Raw genomic sequence first — 22,082 nt, 5'->3', positions numbered from 1 at the left:
GTAATCGCCGGCTCATTGATTGACCCTGATAGCAATCTGACGATCAATTCTTCTTCCTCATTCTTCTTAACGTTGATGTGTAAAAAGTTGGAGTAGGACCCTCCCACTGTTTCCCTGTGGCGCAGCTGACGTGTTAGTTGCCGAGTATGAGTTAGCGTATGTCCTTTGATCTTCAGCTTGATTTGGGTTTTGTTCTCTCATCGATTCCGATTTGAGCTGTTGGCACTGTCAGTGACACTCTAACTATCGTCTCCTGTATTCTTGGGCAAGCAGAAAAACTTGATTTTGGGGGATTTGAATCTCTGACATCACTAAAAGTTGATTTTGGGTAAGTTTGGGTTTTCCGGAATGCTCGAGGTGAACTCTGAAGTGAACTGTGGGATGTCTTGAATTTTGTCTGGAGATTTCGAGGGCCCTCTAGCAATGTCATCGCCACGAGGGGGAAACTAGGAGAGTGCGTGCTTCGCCGGAGCGGGGAGTTTTGCGTGTTTCCTGTAATCCTCAAGTTTTTTGGCAACTTTGTCACCATCATCCGCCGTTTGGGTTTAACCCCCCTTCTTTTCTGTGATGACTTTGATTTTTTGCTGACTTTTAGTTTTTTTCTTTGTGCTCTATAGTGTAAGTTGGTGTTAGCGATTGTTGAGGTGTTGTGTCAACTGATTGTCGCTTTTCTCTGACTTTCGCAAGTCATCCAGGGTGTTGTTGGCGGGCCATCATCAAATTCGTTGTCAAAATCAAAGTCGTACACTGTTCCAACCAGCTCTTTAGGAAACTGATATAGAGTTGAATCTTGGGTTTTGACCAGGGACCTTTCCTTTGCCAGGTACTCCTCCCCTCGCCCTTGTTGTATGCAGCTCTGTTGACTTGCTACTCTTTCTCTCTTGCCTTTGTGCTTTCCTTGTTCCCCCATCTCGGAGATGATGCCTGGATCTGGCGACTTCTTCTCGGGTGCTTTCTGTGACTTGGCTTTTTGCATGTATATTGGCACGCGTTTTGGTGCAGGCTCTTCCTTTGATGAAGAACACTGCATCTACAGTAATAGTTTCAATCTTTGAATCAGGTACTTCAACAGCGATTTGCCCAAAGGCGATTCCTTCTGGGCTGGGTACAGTGGTGGGGGTTGTCACAGACAGCAGTGGAGACTTGCTTACAGAGGCGGAGGTTTAGTAGTAGTGGTGTAGTAGTTGTTGTTGTAGTTATCGTTTTAGCCACAGACACAACTGGGTTTGAAGCAGGAGGGACAAAGCTCATCTTGCTACTAACTACAGAATTCTCGCCGGAGATACCAGGGGTCGCTGACCTTTGTATGGTCACACTGCTCTCTGTTTACGTTGTGGTGGCTGTCACAGGAGCTTGAGAGGGCTTCGTGGACTGTGGTGACATACAGCACCTGGGATGATTTTCTAGACTGCTGTGATACTACAGGAGCTTGTGAAGGTTTGCTGGGGCTGCTGTGATAGGACAGGTGCCTGTGAGATTTACTGGGACTGAGGTGATACTTGAGGCTGGCTCGCTGTTCTGCGACTGATGACGATAATACTGAATGACTTGTAGAAGAAATGTCTGTTGGGGCTACGGTTGTTGCCTGTGGTTGAGATGCTGTAAAAAACTGGTACACTTTCGTTTTTTATTATAATACTTGAAGGAGAAGGTTGTGGTTGTGCAATTTTTTTGTTTGGTAATACTGGAGAAGGGTTTGTTCTTCTTTTTGTATGTTGTCCTTTTACTGGTTGCGGAGAAACAAGACCTGGGACTACCTTGTTGCTCTGAGCCAAAGGAGATGAGAGAGGTGGTCCCAGTCATCACATACCTGGAAAAAGATAGTGGCTTCGTGGTTTTATGCTTAAATGTAGCCTGTCTGCTACCTGCCTTGGCATCTGTGTGGGCAGTTCGGGAGTTGGAGGTCTGTCATCATGTGCTGACAATTGGACATTTCCTGAGAACACATACTTGTTTTATTGGAATCTGATTTTCTCGAGCAGGTGGTGGATACTGCGTTGACTTAAAGCAGCTAACTCATTGGCACTAGCTGCTGCAAATACGCTGGTATTTGAGTTGTATTGAAGGTTTGGGGGATGGATACCAGTCTTCTACCATTTGACGAAATGACTGGTAAACATAGTACGTGCAAATTCAAAAAATCAAAGGCGCTGAACAGTGGGGTGTTGGGCATCAGCAAAAGTACATGGCTCGTTGCAAAATCAAGCAAATTGGGCATGGAGGAGGGCAGGGCCCAACTCGAGGCCAGCATGGGAAGGGTGAGGAGGCAAGTGCGGTCCAGTACCTGGATCCAATTTATGTCCGCTTGAGGGGACTCTTCTCCCCCTGCCCTCGCCACTGCTCTCTAAGTTAGCACCTGGGGAGGATGAACTCTTGGGAGGGAAAGCCTCAGCAGATGATGCTTGAGGAGAGGCTACTGAGGATTCTGGCACAGGGGGAACTGAGAAGAGTGGCTTGGAGTGAGGAGGAGAGGAGGCTGTGACTTCATTCTGTCTCTCTGGGGGAGGTACAGGTTTGGTGGGCTCAGCTTTTGCTTCTGGCTGTACTTCAGTTGTGCTTCAGGCCCTTTGTCTTTTAATCTCGCCTATAACATCCTCCAAATTCTTTCTTCTAGTGGGGGAGACAAACTTGTTCAGCACTTTCTCCCTTCCACGGGGTTGGCAACACCACCGGGGTCTTGCTAGTCCACATCTACCGTTTTCCAAACGTGACTCATCATTTCATAAAAATTATTTAAAAACACTATTTACATTTACCATGTCTTTCACACTGCATGAACTCTATCTACAGGTTCAGGTGTAGTTATTGCACTCTTAATCCACTGTCCTTTCGGCTGTTCCTACTCGCTTTTCTCCTACAACATTTATGGATTTCTCATCACTATCACCAATTCGAAACTTTCTTGGGTCTGGTCCGTATCTGATGTTTCAACAATATCTTCTAATCTTTCAACTTCCAAATCTACACCTACGAATCCAAACACCCTGATTTCTGTTGTTGTTCCCCTCTCTCACATTTTTGCTGGTTTTGGAATTGCATCCTTCTCTCTCTCATCTCCTGGGGTTCTGCTGCCACTCTCGAGTTTTTCTTCTCTGATGGTTGTTCTGTTGTTTCTGCTGGCGATCTTTCTCCAGAAAAGGTTCAACCTTCTCAGAAGCTTTCTCTCTCTGTCCAAAGATATCCAAAGCTTTTCTTGAGGGTTCAGCAAAATTTTATTTAGCCAGATCTGGCTTGCTAAATGGTAAGGCATGGTTTCTTCAGCCGTTTCTATATTGGGCTTTTGGAGGTTCCTTTTTTTTGTCATATTTTTCTTCAAGAGAATCACTGTCTCTGATTGGTTCTCTTCTTTCTTTAGGACTCTCCTCTCTCTCTGCTGGTGTTCTCCCTCTTAGGACGTCTTTCTTTTTCTTGGTGATATGACTTTCTCAGGTGCCATTCCTTCTTTTTCTTTCGGGGATAAAACTTTTTTCTCTTGGAGACAAAACCTTTTCTCTTGGAGACAGAACCTTCCTCTTGGAGACAGAACCTTCTCTCTTGGAGACAAAACCTTCTCTCTTGGAGAAAAAAACTTCCTCTCTTGGAGACAAAACTTTCTCTCTTGGAGACAAAACTTTCTCTCTTGGAGACAAACTTCTTCCTTTGGAGCAGACCCTTTTCTCTGGGAGATACCACTTTTTCTTTTGGTGACAAAAAGCTTTTCTCTCTGAGACTCTTCTTTCTTTATGAACCTCCTTTTCATTATAATCTCATACTCTCTCCTTGTAAGTTGGGTTATTTCAGGTAACAAGTTTTTTTTCCTGCAGCCTTAACTTCCTTATCTCCCGGGCAAAACAAACTGCTTCTCCTTTCCACCGACTGCTCTCTCTCGCAGTGAATCATTCTTTGCCTTTTGTTGAATGATTCCTTCCCTTGGAGGACTTCCTTCTTTTCACAACTGGATCTTTTTTTTCTCTCGGGAATTTTTTTCTGTCCCTTTGCACTACCCCCTTTCCTTTAGTGTTTCCCCCTTTTCTGCGGTACTTCCTTTGGAGGAGCCAGATTTCTCTTGGCTGCTTCTCTCTGGGGTTTTTTGATGGATTTGGAGTGTCTCTCAGGCTGTACCTCTCTTCTGGTATGGAGTTTATGACTGGTGCCAATGTTTGGGAGAGTGAAAACCGGTTCTCTCTCTCTTCCTCTTCTTGTCCTCTCGATGGGGCATGAGAGTTACTTCTGAAGTCTTGCACGGAGACATCACCAGGAGGGGTTCTCGGGCTGCACTGAGACCCACTTTGAAGTAATCTTGACTCCAATCCAGTCTCTCTTCTGGTGGGTGATTTAGAACGATGGTCTTCCGTCTCGTTGGACATTCCGGATTCACTTCTTCAGTAATCGGCGGCTGAAACCCATGTTCAGGCCGCCTTCGGAAGTTTTAAGCTTCTTGTCAGGGGCCTTCCGGAGGGTTCCAGCTGCCGGTTCCTGTTCTCATCCTCCCGTCATCACTGTCAGGGGGTGGGGGTTTGTAATCGCCTGATATGCTTGAGGGGCCTCAAAAAGAGCGGTTTTTGGAGAGATCTTGAAACTCATCCCCAGTTGATTTAGAAGTGTGAGATAGGAGGGATTTTCTTCCGGGTGTGGCTGGTCTTCCTTCCTCGTTTTCATCTGAGGAGCTTGGATGGTCGTATATAGATGTCGCCACGAAAAAACTGCTTGTTTGTCTTTGCTTCCTTGTAGACCTCGTAAGAGGATAAAGTTTTATCCTTTGCAGCTTTGTCTTTTTTGATGACACTCTCTTCATCACTGTCAGAAAATATTGACTTGGAGAAACTTCAAATCAGAGTCACTTTCTGAGCCTGAGTCTGAAACAGTAGCTGATGACACAGGCTTAGCTGCACGAGGAGATTTGGTTTTTGACCCTGGCCCAGACTTCCCTTCCATCCGTGAGATTCTTTTGTTTTTAGTAGGTGATACAACAGGAGCTGCCGCTGGAAAACTCGGACTCCTCTGTGCCACTGGATGCAGCCGCTCCTCCCTTTGCTGTTTGCCACCCTTTCAGGTTTTTCAGCAGCCTTCTTAGCAGCCTGCCGCATTGGGACGTACGGCAGAATTTCTGGTGGCTCAAAGAGGTTCTTCTTGGGAACATCAGAAGATTCACTTTTTCTTCACTGACTTTTCATTCTTTTTTTTGTGCTCTTGCTCTTCCTGGCCTTTTGGGTGTTATTCTCTTCTCCCCAGGACCTTCTTCTCTTCAATGATCTCAGGCTCATCTGGATCTTCCTTGATCTCCTTGACGGGTTTCCCTAAGATTTTTTGACATCTGCCACATCTGCATTTGCTGGGCCAGCCATACCTGCAGTTGCATTGGCTGAAGTACTTGTTGTATTCTGACTAGGATGAGTTCTGATGCTTTTTTTGCAGCTTCCTCTGTGGCACAAACATATGACCTGGTTTTGCTTTCACTTCGCTCTTAATAACTCCATGTTCCATTTCAAACTTCTTCAGACTGTCTTGTTTAAACTTTTACATCTTTCAGCCTGGCTTTTTTCTTAGTTCTACCACCTTATCATTTTTTCTTTTTTGTTCATCTCTCTGCTTTGCCTAAATCTTTGGAGTAAACTCTTTCTTAGCTGCCTTTGTCTTCAGTGTTGCATGGTTTTGAGAATCTGTGTAATTTCCTTTTTTTTAAATCATCACTGTTACATCACTATCATTATTCTACTTTCATTCTTCTTATCATGTTTCTTTGGTCCTTTACTTAAAGCCGTATCCCGACCTTTGGTCAGAATTTAGTGTTCTGTCCGGTCACTTAAAACCAAAGAATCACTGCTCTCACTGCCGGCTCATTACTCTTTTCACTGTTGTTGTCCTCGTCACTGGACAGCTTGTAGGTGGGAGGACCAGTTCATCATCATCACTAAGCTCCACTTTGGAATTTCAGATACTGTGAACTACATGGTAGTCTGGCTACTCAGAATATTTTTAGACCACTTGCCCCGACGACTGGGGCTTTTTCTCTTTAGCGTAGCCACCGTCACCCCCTGGTTCGGCCTCACTACTTACACTCGAGTCTAACTTTGATGGTGTCACCTTCCTTTTGTTTCTTTTTTTTTGCTGGGTTTTTGGTTTGGGTTTTTCTAACTGGTTCTGCCTCATCCTCCAGAAGTATCTACACTGGGACGCTCCCTCACTGTCTTGAAGATGAGGCATTTGGTTTTTGTTTAACAGTTTTCCAGTTATCAAAATTATCAACTTCTTAACATCTTCCTCCCCTCGAGCCATGCGCCATACGGCCTGAACGACCTGCTCTTATGGCACTAGCTCTCCCCGTCCCTCTTCTCCTACCAACCTTCCCCCCGCAGGTCTGCTAATGGGCTCGAGTTTCGGCTTTTTTTTGTCACTACTGTCAAGGAATGGTAACTTGCTCTTACTTGATGGGGGCTCCTGCTTGGACCGAGTGATTTCCTTGTTGGTTTCCTCTTCAATATTGTGTAAACAGAGTAACGAGTATTACCTTTCGTAGGCGAGACCATTTCGTGGAAGCAAGAGAAGAATCGGAGTCAGAAGTACTATACAGAGACTAGAGCGTGACCGGGGCTGTTCTGCCCGTTGACATACATCTTCTTATACGGATTGTCTGTTTTGTCTTTTTTATGGTTCTAAAAGGCCATTGACATCCTTCTTCTCTGGTTTTCCCTTTTTGGGCTTCACCTTCTCTGTGAGAGTGCCAGCTATGCAAGCTATATCTTTTCGAAATTGCTTTTGCGTGTTTTGGGTAGGAGCACTAGGGTGGGAATACAATTTATCATACACAGAAGGACCCTGATTGGCCTGCATCACCGCATCTACCTCCTGCTGCGTCAAGTTCATGCTGCTGCTGGCCAGAATGGATTTCCCGCTTTGGGGAGGTCTGTTCTCGAGTTTTAAGAAGGATCTGGAGGGGTCTCTCACGAGACTGACCATGTAGCAGAGGTTACGAACCTGTCAAGAGAAAAAATGCGATGTTGTAGTACCAAAGTCTTGGAATAAAAGAAATGGCAGCAAATAAAAGCTTACTGAATTCAAAGAAGAGGGATATCAGGTGAGGGCCAGCCCGGCCACTGAGCAATTCCCTTGGTAAACTAAGCATTTTTGGAGTCAATCTAATTGAACCAAAATTCTAAAAAACTGTAGTGGAAAGTTGCAACTACCCAGTGGGAAATGGGGATTTAATACAGCCTCATGTCTCTCTCTGAGAAATTCAATTTACGTACCCTCTCCAAGTACTGCCTTAACTGCACGAACATCTTCATGCGCTCAATGTCATGCTCCTGCTGATGGGAAAAAAAGGTCTATTTCTTCACTGCGTGGCGTCAAGAGTGGCTTGTTGAAACCCGCCTGAAAAAAGGAGTTCAGATTAGATATGCAAAGACTCATTCCCGGCAATCTGTTTCAAATAAATCCATAAACAACAGTGCTGAACAAATGTATAGGTTTGTGTCTTTATACATTTTGTTTTTTTAATGTGTATTTGTCTTTCTATACGTATTTCTGTATGGCATTTATCTAAACATGTGTATTTATATCTCAAAAAGTCATTCTGTGTGTCTGCAGGGTGTTTGTATCACCACTTGTGTGGACTTGGAATACAAGGGTCATGTTGATAATTTGCAGAAATAAAAGGAAATGTTTATCAGGTTGTCTTTCATATACCTAAACAAATAGGTGTTTTATAAATAAAAACATTTCAGCATAACCAATCTACTTGAAAACCATCTAACGAAAGCAATGCTAGCATCAAACTTTAACAAACCAATAAATTATATCCTGCACAGACTAACTTCCTCAAAAAAACCCTCTGACAATTTGTAACAACAGTGGTCCTCTCCATCTCTTAGTAAGGGCAATGCATCCCAACAAAATCCCATTACCCGTCTCTTTAGCTTCCAGTAGTTAAAAATAGTCTCGGGTTGTCTCAAGTCAATGTCCAGGAAGTTGCCCGTTCCAGGACATCGACGTGCTTGTAGAATTCGGGACTCGATCTGCCGCAGCTTGGCAGCCTCGAGCCTGGTTCTTTGCCCGAGGTCCAGTCTTTCTTTTTCTTTGGGGCTCCCTCTTCTGCATCACTCTCTGCTTCGCATCCTACCTTCTTGCTTGCAACACTATGCTTCTCACAATAAGACTGAAAAATTTCAGAAGTATGGTCGATAAAAGGTAAAAAAAATTCAAATTCACTTAACCTTCAGCTGACAGATTAACTGACAGCCCATATATTTGGTCATACTGCAAAAGTCTAAAACTTGGATAGGCAAACATACTTTTCAGTATATATGAAATACTGTTATTCTGGACCTATACCTAACACTTATTCCCTTGGGCACTGTGCAGTCACATTAAATCTCTTCTCTCACTCACTCTCATTCTCCCATTTTTATACTTTCCATACTCACCCTCACTCTACCTCACCAAACACATTCATACTCACCTGCTCTTCTCATTCATTTCACATTTTACATATGCTCAGCTTAGATTAAAACCTTGGGCTCTATTATCACATTTTTCATACATACAGAAAGGGAGAAACAGGTTCACAGAATATATTCTATAAATCACATTATAACTTGTGTATTAAAATTCATTATATATGATCACTAAAATTGGCAAGAGTGAATTCCTTTAAACGCAGGAAGCCAAACAAATGGAGGGGTTGGGAAATGGTCCATTGAAGTTATCCGCTTTAGACTCTTCAGAGCAAATTTATCTTAAATTCCTTTAGACCTTTCTCAAGGTTTGCAAAGCTCAATTCTTTGGCAAGTCTTATTTTACAAGTGCATGTCTAGACTATCAAAGCATGTATCTAAATATTAATAACTCTAATCTTCTTTGTAAGTATAAGATGAATATTTCCTTTCCAGAAATACTCTCTATCACATAAACAAACAAACATCCTACAAACACCTACATTTTGCAAACAAATACTTTCATAAACAATAACTGAAAGTAGCTGAAAGTACTTACCCTCAGTTTCACCCATCATCTGCACTTTCATCTTCAATGATTGCTTTCATCTCTAAGCCATGCTTGAAAGCGCAGGTCACATGATAGGCAGTTTTGCAGGTTTTAACCGAGCACTGGATACATGCACCTCGGCGTTCTCGACAAAGACACAGACCAGTGCCCAGGGGTTTTTTGTTTGTGGGTTTAAAATAGGGATGGTTGAAAAAAACAAAAAACCAGGGTTACAAAAATTAAAAAACAAAAAAAACCCCAAATATGAAAAGCACTATTTTTTTCATCATCCCAAATTTCCCCAATAAAAAATTTTTCATCCCCAAAAGGAAAAAATTTTTAAAAACCCTTTTTAAAAACTAATTCTTGCATATTCAGTTTTAAAATTGTTTCTGCATATCTTTAAAAGGCAAAAAAAAAAAAACACAGGTGATAATCCCAAAAAATTGTAATTAAGACCCAAAGGTGTTAGGGTTACTATTTTTTTTGTCTGGGTCTGTCTTTTAATCCCACTTGCAACCTTTAGGGGAAATTCCCAAATTTTTAGAGTTACTAAAAAAAAAATTTCCCCTTTATTTTTTAGGGGGTGGGAATTTTTTTTCCTTTTGGGTTATATGTTTTTAAAACCCAAAAAATAATCATGTGCTTTCAAAAAGAAATAAGGAAAACCTTTCCCAAAAAAATAAAAATACTGCAAACTTTGCAAAAGTTTGAGAGGGGAAAGTTTTAAAAAAAAAAATAAAAAAAAGCTAGGGTTTTGTTTTTTAGGGAAAAAAAAGAGATTTAAAAAAAGATCTTTTTTAAAGGGAAAAATTTTAAAAAATTGCCCCCAAAAATTTTCCAAACAAAAAAACACCAGTATAAATTTTATAAAAATGTGTAGGAAAAAACCTTTATATCGGGGTTTGGGGACACTTTTTTTTAGCAGATATATTAAAAAGCAATTTTCCAAAATTTAAAAACGGGAAAAGGAAATCCCAAAAAAAAATTACTTTTCACTAAATAAAAATTTGTAAAAAAAAAGGGAGACTATACCCCCCAACATTTTAATTAAAAAAATTTTAAAAATGATTAAGGAATTCCGTAACATAGGGGAAAATTATCTTTTAATCTTTCCATTTTTTTAAACCCAAAAAAAAAGGGGGTTCTTTACATATTAAAAAAAACCAGATACTCCACAGGGTTTGTTTGGAATTTTTGTAATGGGGCTCCATTTCGTTCGACCAAACCAAAAGGGGCACCTCAAAAAAAAGGGGCGCAAAAACGGGGCCCCTTCTGACCTGATTTTGTTAAATTCTGGCCCCCAACCTGGGGGAAATAAAATTGAAATGGTTGAATTTTGGGGTTTATCTTGTGGGGTTGGAGGGGGGAAAAAGGGGGCTTGGAACTTTGGGAAAGCCTTTCCAACTTTGCAGGTGGGAAAAGGTGAAAAGGAATGAAAGTGGGTTTTGCTACTCATTTTTACCCTTCAAAACTGTAATCATCTTTTGAAAACATTTTTGAAAAAAATTACTTGTTTTAAATTATTTAACTAGGGCATTTTTTTTTTGCACGCAAAACACAAACCCAAAATTAATTCTCCCTTTTGGGGAAAAAATCCCTTTTTCTGAAATGAAACCCCAAAATGCCGGGTCGGGGGAACATGGGGGGAATTTCATCATAAGGAATCATTTTCATGATTTTTCCCCCTTTTTTTCTTTTACCCTTTAAAAATTAGGGGAATAAAAAATTTTGGGAAAAGGGGACAGCAAAAAACCCCCAAAAAAGTAAATTGTTTTTTTTTTTACATCTGTGGGTTAAGATTAAGTTGCCCAAATGTCCTCAACCCAAGGGTCAAGGGGGGCCTTGGCTAGATAAAAAGAAAAAATACAAAAGGAAAATCAAAGGGGGGGGACTTGCCCCCAAAATTTCAAATCTGTTGCTAAAAAAAAAGGAGACACTTTCCCACCCCTTTTTAGTAAGAGCAAAAAAAAAAAGGGAAAATTTCAGTTTCATTATGGGCGCTAAAAACATAATACAACTCAGGGAATAAAAAAACAAAAAATGATGCATAATGACAAAAAAAATCCCCCCTAAATTTAATTTAAGCCCCCCTAAAGCTAGTATTTTTACCCTCGGGGCAGGGGGTTTCACCCAAAACCCCAAACCAAATTTATCTAAAAAAACTTTTAACATAAAACAATAATATCCCAAATTTTACATAAACATAATAATATTATATTATTAATATATATATAATATAAAAATATATATCCCATATATATTATTTATGTAAAATTATTGCATATATTGATAAAAAAATCCCTATTTTGGGCATATTTTCCCAAAAATATTTTAACCCCTACATACACAAACACCCACTTTACATACATACATCCCTACTAAAATTACTACATCATACATCCATAAAAACTTTTACAAAACAACATAAAACATACATCACTGTATACAAAAACATGCATACAAAACTTTAACATACATCCCAAAAACATATACACCCCCCCCACACACACCACCCCCCCAACCACCCCCACCCCCCAACACCCCACACCCCACAAAACCCCCAAAAACACACACCACCCAACCCCCAAAAAAACACCCCACAAAACAAAACAAAAAACCCCAAACACAAAAAACCACAAAAACCCACCAAAAAACACAGACACACACAGCCCACACACAAACCCAAAACACCCCAACACACCACACAACCCCACCACACCCCACACACCACCCCCACACACACACACCCCCAAAAACAACACCACACACCCCCCAAAACATAATATTATATGTATTATAAAATGGGTTTACTTTAACCTATAAAACATCCCTATATTATCCCATACATGGGATATACATAACAACAGACTCAAAAACATGATACAAAACTTTAAAATCCCAAAAACGGGACATACATACATATACAATATACATAAAAATTTTTTATAAAAGGGATTTATGTTTCATCCCAGGTTATATAAAGGTAAACATGTATACCCCCTTTCTCTTTTTTATAAAAAACGGTTGGGGGGGAGGGGCCCGGGTTTCCTTTGGCCCCTTTTAAACCCCCAGGGAAACCCAACTTTTTAAAAATTTTTTTTTTTAATGTATTTTCCAAAAAGTATCTAAGGAATTTACAGATGTCTTTCGGGACCCTAAAGGATGTGAAGGTTAAAAATGCTTTTCACAATGGGTTTTAAAATTTCCCACGGGGAAATTTTGTATATAAACCCCCCCAATTTAAAAGGGTTTCATGAAAATTTTTTACGAGGAACACTGCTTTTTTTTAGGCTTTTGCTTTTTTCAAAAAAAAATTTTTTTTTCTCTAAAAATTTAAGAAAAAACCATGCTTTGTTTGAAAAAATCCATTACATTTTAAAAATTCATAAAATAAAAAGGGATAGCATATTCAAAGTTTCTGATGTTATAAAAAAATAGACTAATATTTCTTTCAGAAATATTGGTTTAGGGAAATTTAAAAATATGTATCAACGGCTTAGAAATAAAAATTTAAGGGAGTAACTGAAGAGGTTTTAAAAAATTAAAAACCCCACGGGCATAAATATGGAAACTCATTTGGGAAAATTTGTAGGGGCCATTTTGGAAACTGCCAAAAAAACACTGTAAAAAGCCGCCTAAACAACGCCCCAATTTTTATCTGTGTGGGGAAAAAAGACTTAAAAAAGTCAAAACCAAAAAAGGGCTGTTTGGGGAAAAAAAGGGGGGCCAAATTTAAAATGGTAAAAATGCCCTTTCCCGGGAAAATGATCCCAAAAGGGTGTTTTCAATTCCTTTCCCTGAAAAAGCCCCACTGCAAATAGAGAAACGGGCAAAAAACCCCCAAAACCAAAACCCTTAACCTGGGGGAAATTTACCCTTCCCCCCAAAACCCAAACCCAAATTACCTTAAAATTGTCGGGAGGTTCTGAAAAGGGGAAAAACCCAGAAAAATGAAAATTGAGAAGGGAAAGAGGGGGCACCCACCTGAAATTTTTTAGCTGTACAAAAAATTTTTCCAAAAAAAGCTCCCGGGAAAAATTTTGGCTGAACTGCATTAAAATTGGTCTTTTTGGGAATTTGGCAATTTTTTGCTTTACCAGGGGCCCCAGAGGCCCCCCGAAGGGGGGAGAAAAAAGGAAAGGGGAAAAAAATTGGGAGAGGGAGAGGAAGAGGGGGGAAGAGGGGGAGAGGAGGAGGAAAGAGAAAGGGGAAAAGGGACGAAAAGGGGAGGAAGGGGAGGGGGAGAGGGGAAGAGGAGGGGGGAGGGGGGAGGAGAGAGGGGGGAGGGGGAGGAGGAGAGAGGAGGAGAGGGGGGGAGGGGGAGAGGGGGAAGGGGGGGAGGGGGGGAGGGGGGAGAGGAAGGAGAGGAAGAGAGAGGGGGGAGAGAGGAGAGGGGGAAGGGGAAAGAGAGGAGAGAGGAGAGAGGAAGGGGAGAGAGGGGGAGAGGAAAGGGGAAAAGGAAAAAAGAAGAGAGAAAAAACAAACCATAATAATAAAAAGGGTGTTCCACACTGGAAAAGGAAAGGTTGTGAAAAAAACATTTTAAAACCCACTGCCCTCTAGATGTCTCCCACACTGTCTTGCGCCAACATAAAAAAAAATTTAAAAGGGCTAACTTTTGGGAAAGGGGGCCAATTTAAGGGCCCCTTTTCCCCCCTTAAACCCAAGGGAGGCTAAAAGGGCATCCCTCAGTGAAAAACACAAAAAAAAAAAAAAATGAAAAAAAAGGATTTACTTGATTTTTACTTGTCCCCAAATTTTTTTTCACTGGGGGGAAAACCCTACGGGATTTTGGGGTTTTAAATTTGCTCTCCCCACTTGCGGGCCCAGCATGGATTCCCGGCCCAAAAGTTCGGGGATTTCCACCTTTGTAGGACAGAGAACCATTTCCGGGTTTTTAAAGGGCCAAAACGAGCATTTGCAAAAAAGCCGGACCCATTGGGGGAGGGCCCCAGTTTTCCATAAAAAAAGTTTTTAAAAATTGAACACGGGGATTTTCAGGAGTCACAAAACACCATTTCTTTTCCCCTCTTCCTGTCGGGGGCTGAAAAAAAAAACAGAGGAATTCAAACTTTTTTTGATTTATTCTAAAAAATTTTTAAATTTAAAAATCCCCTCCCTTACTTTGGGGAGGGGGAGTGAGTGAGTGTGTTGGGGGTTGGGGTTGTGTGTTTGTGTATTGTGTTTGTGTTTTATGGGTGTGTGTGTGTGGGTTGTGGTGTGTTGTGTGTTGTGTGGGGTTGTGGGGGTGTGTGTGTGGTTGTGTGTGTGGTGTGTGGGGAGTGAGTGAGTGAGTGAGTGAGTGAGTGAGTGGGGGGAAGTGATTTGGGGGAAATTTGAGGAGGGGATTTAGTGAGTGAGTGGTGAGTGAGTGATGAGGGGTGAGTGAGTAAAGTGGGGGGGTTGGGGGGGGTTGAGGTGAGGGTTTGGTAAAAAAAAAAACCCTAAAAACACTCAGTTAAAATTTGGTTCACCATTGCCCCCCCAATTACCCCAAGGGTTTTTCATTCCCCAAAATGTTTCCCACGGGGGAATCCTCCCAAAAAACATTTTTAAAACCAATCCATGATCTTTTTAATTTCTTTTAGAATTTTTTCACAAAGAAAAAGCAAAAAAACATATTTAATCACCAGCTGAAAATCTCATATAAAATTTTTAAAACCCCAAGATCTTTTAAAAAAAAAAAAAAAAAAGGAAAAACTCGGAAAGGACCTTCAATTTTATCTAATTTCTCTTTTACTTGCTGCAGCAAAGAATTCTAAATTAAATTACCCCTTCATAATGAGGGGCTAGTTTCAAGTAGTGTATGAAAAAGTAGGAACCCTTTTGTTCCTCAAATAAGCTTTTTAAAAAAAACAATCCCTTTTTCCCAAAATCCCCATACTTTTAATATATACCCAAAATGATTGAAATAATTATGAATAAAAAAATTCTCCTAGTAAGTACAAAAATTTAGATAAAAAAACTTATCGTAAAAAAAAAATTTAAATAAAAATCAATATAAAAAAAACCTGAAAAAAAATCTTTTTTAAAAACTTCCCGATCTAAAGCCCATCGCGGGAAAAAACACCCCCATCCCCCCCTTTTATGGAAAAGGGGACTCCTCTGTCTTAAGAATTTTAGGGATTTTTCCCCCAACCAAGTTTTTTTCCCCAAATGCCCCAGGGATCATCTAAAAAGGATCAATGGAGGGAAACTGGGGCAGAAACCTACAAAGAAAAAAATCCAAAATACAAAAAACCCTTTGCATAAAATTTTCTTTTTTGTTTTTTAAAATCACCAAAAAAAATTTTTCCTGCTTTCCTTTTTTCTCAAAAACCCACACAATCATGGTTAGCAAACGTTTATCTAGATTTTTAGTCCTTGAAAATTTGCAACTTTCTTTTTTATACAACCCAAATAAAAAAAAAGGCTTTTTTCCCTGCTTTTTTTTTTTTAATGGGATAAAGAATTTATGTAGTGCCCAATAAGGGAATTAAAAAAAAAACTGGGTAGAAATTTTTGGTATCTATAACAAAATAAAAAAAATTTAAATTTAAAAAAGGGGGGACTAAAAAGGTTTTTTAAAAAACCCTTTTATGGCCTTTTTTTAAATTTACAAAATTTAAAAAAAAAGGGACAAAAAAGGGGTTTCCCCACAGTAAAAAAAATGTTTCCAAAATTTCATTCTAAAGATCACGGGAAAGAAAACCCATTTACCTTCCCCCTTAAAATGGCCATTTAACTTTTCTTTGGCCCAAAACCCTAAAAAAAAATTTGGGGGGTGATTCAAATAAACAAAAAAAGGGGTTGTCATTCAAGTTTTAAAAAAAATATACTCTGCAAATTTTAAACTATTTTTCCTTAAAAAAAACCTTCCACTTTGCTTTTTAATTTTAAAACTAAAAAAGGGGGCTAAGTCAAAACGTGGGGAAGAAAAAAGACTTTTAAATTTCCCAATTTTTCTTTTCTCTTTTTCATAAAAATTTATCTTTTCCTTTAAAAAAACCGGGGGTTTTTTTAGAGGCACAAAAATTAGTCTGTAGCTTTTGGGTTTTATTTGTAAGAGATTTGGAAATTTTTCCCCAAAGAAAGCTTGGTTTTTGGGGGAAAAATTTTTTTTTTCTTGCCAAGAAAACATTAGTTTTTTTTTTCCCAAAAAAAGGGTTAAAAAAATTCCCCCATTGACTCCAAATTACACTTAAAAACCCAAAAAAAAACCCAATTTTCTGTTTTTTTCCCCAAAAACACTCTGGGGACAGAAAAAGGAAAAATTGATAAATTTAAAAAAAGGGGCTCGCTATTTGCTCTGCATCGGGCTACTATTATGTTTACGCTTTTAAACCCACATTACTGCTACTGCTTTTACCACTACTATTACTCTACTAATTTTAAACAGCAACTGCTGCTGCTTTTATGCTTCTGTTCCCTACAAGCAATTGGGTCCCTTACCATTTCCCACTTTTTAAAAAAGTAAAAAAATTATAAAAAAAAATCATTTTTTTAGTACAACAGAAAAAATCTAGCAAAAGCGGGGAAACCCTCAAAATAAAAATGATGACATTCTTTTTTTTCCAAGGGCCAAAATAGCCCATACTTTATTTCATATTGTTTTTCATATTGCCATACCCTTTGCACAAGGGTGAAAGGGCTCGGGGTCAAATTAAAGGGTAGCCTTTTTTTTTCCCATTTTAACAAATTTTTCAAAGGAAAAAGCTTCAAAAAAGGGGCTTTTGCGGGGGTTTTCTAAATTTTAAAGGGCCCAAAGCGGGGAAACAGAATTTTTAAAAAATTAAAGGGGAAAAAAAACAGCCCCTTTGGGGGCCTACTTCTGGGGGGTTGGGTGTTTGTTTAAAGGGGGATTACACCCAAAACCCCTACAAAAACCAAAAATTTTCCCTGGTCCCCAACATACTCATTAAAAAGAAAATTTTAAACCCATTGGGGGTAGGGAGGACATCACCCGTATGAATGACAGTTTGGGCAAAAAAAACATAAAGTGCTATCTAGGGTAATTTGGGTAAAAGAAATTTTCAATTTTCCCGATACACTGTATTCAAAAAAATTTTTCCCATCAAAAAAGAAAACGGGGCCGGGGCAGGATAAAAACTGCACCTAAAAAAAATTTCCCTGTATCAAAATGCAAAAAAATTTTTTGCCCCCTCTTACCCAAAATCATTGCCCCCCAAAATTTTTAAAGCAAGAAAAAAAAAGGGTTATTTTTTAAAAAATTTACACACAAAAAAAAAAATTGAAAAGGACCCAAAAAAAAAAAAGACAGAAAAAAAATCGGGAGGTACGTGGGGGGTTTTGGGCAAAAGCAGCCCACCGATCATAAAAGGGGGACCATAGTTTTTAAAACTCCCCCCTTACTTTTCCCAAATATATCCAATTAAAATTTCATTTTTTTGGGCAGGGAGGCCGAGTTGGGGGGCCAAATGGTATAAAACAACCCACAAATTTTTGCATTTTTAAAACCTTTAAATTCGGGTCACGTCTAAAACCCTTAGTCCGAGTTGTGAAATTTTAAAACTGATAACCACAAGAAAAAAATATATTGAAAAAAACTGAAGGAAAGGGAAAAAGGCTTATTACTTACAACCCTTCAGGAAATTAAAAATTTATACAAAAACACAAAAAAAAATGCTCTGTAAAAGAAACCCAGGCCCCACACTAGTCTTACCGCACAAATTCTTAAGGTTTTAAAAAATTTGTATTTTTTTTTCTTTCTTTTAAAACCTTTAACACCTTTTCCCTAGCTTTTTCCCACTTCTTTTCCCCGGGGAAACTTGGAGGGGGTAAATTTACACCAAAAAACTGAAAATTTCCCTTGGGCCCCAAAAAATTTCATCTGAAAAAATTAAAAAACATATTTTTGAGAAAAGGAAAAAGGGAAAAATTTAAATTTAAAAATTTCCCGACCCCGGGGTTTACTGTTTCGGGAAAATGCCATGTCCACTATGAAAATTTTACTTTTTTTAATTTTTTTTACATATTTGATGGGGTTTAAATTTTTACTTTAAAATCACCAATGACCAGTAAAAAGTTAAAGCCCCTCTTGCCCCTTCTTCCTTTTCGTTTTAATTTCGGAAAAAAAAATTTTTTTCGCTATTTTTAATTTTTCTGTTTTCTAATGTTTAACATTATATTAAAACCCAAAAGTTTAAAAATAAAAAAAAAACAAAAATTTTATGTTCATAGCATTTAAAAAAAAATTTGTTTTTCCGCCAATACAAGGGGAAAGGGAAAAAAATTTGGTAGGGGCCAAAAACCTTTTTAATTGGGGTCCTTTTTGGGGGTAATCTATGTGGGGGGGGGGCATTTCACAAAATTATAAAAAAAAAAGAAACCCCAAACATTTTTCCCCTTTTTTTTTTCCCTTTTCCCCCTCGGCATTGTGTTAATAAAAAAAAGGGCTGCTGACCTGCAAACCCGCTACTTTCATTTCTGCTGTTTTCTGGGTTTCTGCATTCTGCTTTTGTTTAACCCCCCCTGTAAATAAAAAAGAAATTTCAAAAAGCAGGGGCCAGCAAAAGGGGTCGGATTCCAGGGACCCTTTTGGGCTCCCCACCCATTCCCCGAAAAACCATCAGAATTTTTTGGGTAGTTTGAAAAAAAATTTCTGCTATTTTGCTTTAAAAGGAGGTATGGGTTGGGGACTGGGGCAAAAAAACAAAAAACAAAAAAAAAATCTAGCTCAAAAAAAAATTTCCAAAAATTTAAACAAATGAAAAATTAGACCATCATCCCCTAAGGCAAAAATTTTGCGGCTTTTTCCAGCAAAAAATGCATTTTTAAAAAAAACCTTTTTAAAAAAACAGGTAAAAACCCAAGTATAAAAAATATTTGTAAAAAAAAAAAATTACTTAGGGGTTTTTGCTTTAAAAAAACTTAAAAACTTATTTAAAAAAAAAACAAACCCAAATTTAAAAGGGATATTTTAAAAGGGGAGGGTTTTAAAAAACACAATGTTGGGCTATTACCGTCTAAAAAAAACAAAAAAAATTTACCCCTACTTAATTTCCCTTTTTAAAAAAAAATTTTTTTTGGGGGTATTTTTTACAAGGAAAAAAATTTGGAAAAACCCTTTTAGTTTAAATTTCTTAACTAAAAACCCCATTTAAATTAAAAAAATTTATTTTTTCCCTTTTGTAATTCCCCAAAACAAGGGTTTTTTTAGGAAAAGGAAAACTATGGATCTGTCCCAAAATTTTGTTCCTCCCCCCAACCCCCCATTTACTGGACATTACAAAAAATTGGGAATGTTATAAATTTTTTTTTTCAAAAGGAGACTAGTCCCTAAAAACCAAAACCCACTTTAGGGGGGCATTTTCTTTTGAAAACCAAAAAATAAAAAATTCTGTGAAAAAACCATTCAAAAAAATTCAACATAATTTTTGTGAAAAAAAAAAAACTGGGCAAAAAAACCTTTTAAAATGTTAAAAAAAGTTAGCTTCCATAATTCAAAAATTTTTTAAAAATTTTGAAATTAAAAAGGGGGCCCCCCAAAAAAATTTAAATGGGTTTGGGGTATAGTGGGGAAAAAGAAAAACCCCAGTGAAAGACAGTTTTTTGTTATTTTGGGCCCCTTCCTTGGGAAATTTTAAAAATTTAATATATATTTAATTATATATTATATTTATATATTATATTATATATTAATATATAATAAAAAATATATTGAATGACAAAAAATACTCTGAAAAAAGGGCACTGCCCACTTTACAAGGAAAAAAACCCCAAGGGGCCCCTACGATAGGGGAAAAAAACTACATTTTCCCTGTTTTAAAAAATCCAAACAGGGAAAAAATTTTTTACTTTTTGAAAAAAAATATTTAAAAAAACAATGATAATAGCAAAAAAAAAAAATGCAAGCTTGTAATTGTTAATCAACCCCAAAAAAACAAATTTTTTTTTCCCCCGGTTACCCATTCTTGCTCTTCTCCTTGTGGGTACAAGCCCTTTTTCCTCAAAATCGTCCCCTTCGTAAAAGGCAACATTTTCTCTGCTTTGGTTGGGGAGAATTACTTAAAAATGGCTGCTTTGTTGCTAAAAGGGAAATCGTCATGGTTCCCCACGGATGAATTTTCTTTAGTCCTGGGAAAAAGGAAAAAAAGACAAAAAAAATTAATACACAAAAATACAAGAAGGCCCCTTTTTGCATTTTGTTTAAACAAATTTTTGGAAAAAAAAAAAGTTAACCCTTTTAAAGTTTTCGCCAAAGCCCCTGGGGGCCTTGGGTTTTAATTTTATTTACAAAACATATTGGGACCATCAGTAAATTACTCACCCCCAAAAGTCCCAAATTTCTAGGCCCACCTATCTCCCCCCTTTTTTTCCCTTTTCCCTTTTATTTTTTAGAAAGGGGGCCTTTTATTTTATCTTTAAAATTTTGGTTTTTAATTCTAGCATTTAAAAAATTTAAAAAATTTGTAAAAAATAAAAATTAAAAAATAATAAAAATAATTAAAAAATAAAAAAAAAATTAAAATAATAATAATTTAAAATAAATAAAAAATTTAAAAATAATAATAAAATTAAATTTTAAAAATAATAACAAAAACAAACCCAAAAACAAAAAACCAAATATAATAAAAATTGATAGTTTTAGCCCCCGAAAACGGATAAAAAATAAAAAAATTCAGGGGAAGGGGAATCAAGGAAGCTACATCTAGCCTTTCTAATTATCCTTGATGGGTGAGCCCTTGGGAAACCAAACGCAAAAAAAATTCACAAAAAAAAATATAGTGTTTTCAGCGGGATGTTCTTAAAATTTTAAAAAAGGGGTTTAAAAAATCAAAAATTTTTTTCATCTAAAAATGTAGAAAAAACACTAAAAAAACATATTTTATCCCTTTTTTAAGGGAGAAAAAAAGTCTTTTTAAATTTTTAATATCATGTCTCCCCTTTTCTTTTCCTTGGAAAAAAAAAAAAAAAAAAAATTTTCTAGAGAAATTTAGGAGCAAAAAACCACTTCACCAATTCCAAGAAGGAAAAAACCCCTTTTACTCACAGCCTGAAGGGTTTCCCCCACCCTTTTGGGCTGGTTTTTTGTACAGTGGGTGGGGGGCGCAGGGTCAGGCAAGGAGTCTGGATTTCCCCAAAAGGGGCCCGGACTCCCGCTCCCATTCTTTTCCACCCGGGTTTACCCAAAGCCCCAGTAAACGTCGAGGGTTTGTGGGGTCTTGTCCCCAATTTTATGGCAGATATAAAAATCCTTGCGGGAAAAAACTTTGGGCAGAAGAGGGAAAAGACGAAATTTGAAAAATTTTGAAAAAGGGGGGGTTATGGAAAAAAGCTTTGTTTCTTTTCCCGCATGTGAAAAACCAAAGGATAAAAAGAGGGAATTTCAGTACTCCATCCTCGGAGGAAACCTCAAAATGCTGACCGGGGTTTTAAAGCCCGCGGTTTACCCAAATGTTTTTTGGGGGCCCACAGATGCTCTTTATCATCAAAGCCCGGGTTTTCAAAGCGGGGCCTTTTTTGCGAAAACGGGCCCGACGGGGGGGCCCCCCCCCCCCCCTGGGGCCCACCGAGGCCCTTTCTCCGCTGTCTCTTGATTTTGTTTCCGACATTTTTTAAAAATTTTTTCATAACTTCCCCCCCCTCTATTTGGGGGGTTCTGCGGGAAAAGGAAAAAATTTCATAAAAAAAAAATATAAAGATTTACAAAACAGAAATTAAATTTCCCGTAAAAAAATCCCAACAAAAAAAAAAAAATCTATATAAAAAAAAACATTTTCCCCGAATATAAAAAACTTATTATAAAAAAACCAAAAGTTTTAGGTGGCTTCTTTTTATAAAAAAGGGGTTAAACAAAAAATTTAAACATTTTCCCGGATCTCCCTTTAAAAAAAAAACTAAAATTTTTAAACACCCCAAAAACATACCCCTAAAGGTTTCAAATAAAACCCAAAAAAAAAAAAAAAAAACAATTTTCAAAAAATTTTTATTTAAAAACATTATGAAGGGTTTTTCTCTTTTATTAAAAAAAAAAAAATTTCATATAAATGTATAATGTGTGTTGTGTGTGTGGGGGTTGTGTGGGGTGTGTGTGGGGTGTGTTTTGTTTGGGTGTGTGTTTTGTGTGTGTTTTGTGGTGGGGTGTGTGTGTGTGTGTGTGAATATATGATAATATA

At 38.0% G+C, this 22,082-nt stretch overlaps 1 protein-coding gene and 1 pseudogene across 1 annotated transcript in view; both read right to left on the bottom strand.

Moving 5' to 3' along the window:
• LOC119596921 (PHD finger protein rhinoceros-like) overlaps positions 1-22,082 on the bottom strand; it is a 73,613-nt gene that overhangs the window by 31,820 nt on the left and 19,711 nt on the right. The window lies entirely within an intron of this gene.
• Positions 44-13,851, bottom strand: LOC119587660 (annotated as a pseudogene).

Source organism: Penaeus monodon, chromosome 3 (genome assembly GCF_015228065.2).
Source record: "Penaeus monodon isolate SGIC_2016 chromosome 3, NSTDA_Pmon_1, whole genome shotgun sequence".
NCBI classification, from domain to species: Eukaryota; Metazoa; Arthropoda; class Malacostraca; order Decapoda; family Penaeidae; genus Penaeus; species Penaeus monodon.
The sequence above is the reverse complement of the archived record's forward strand: the minus strand, read 5'-3'. Positions and strand labels throughout refer to the sequence as shown.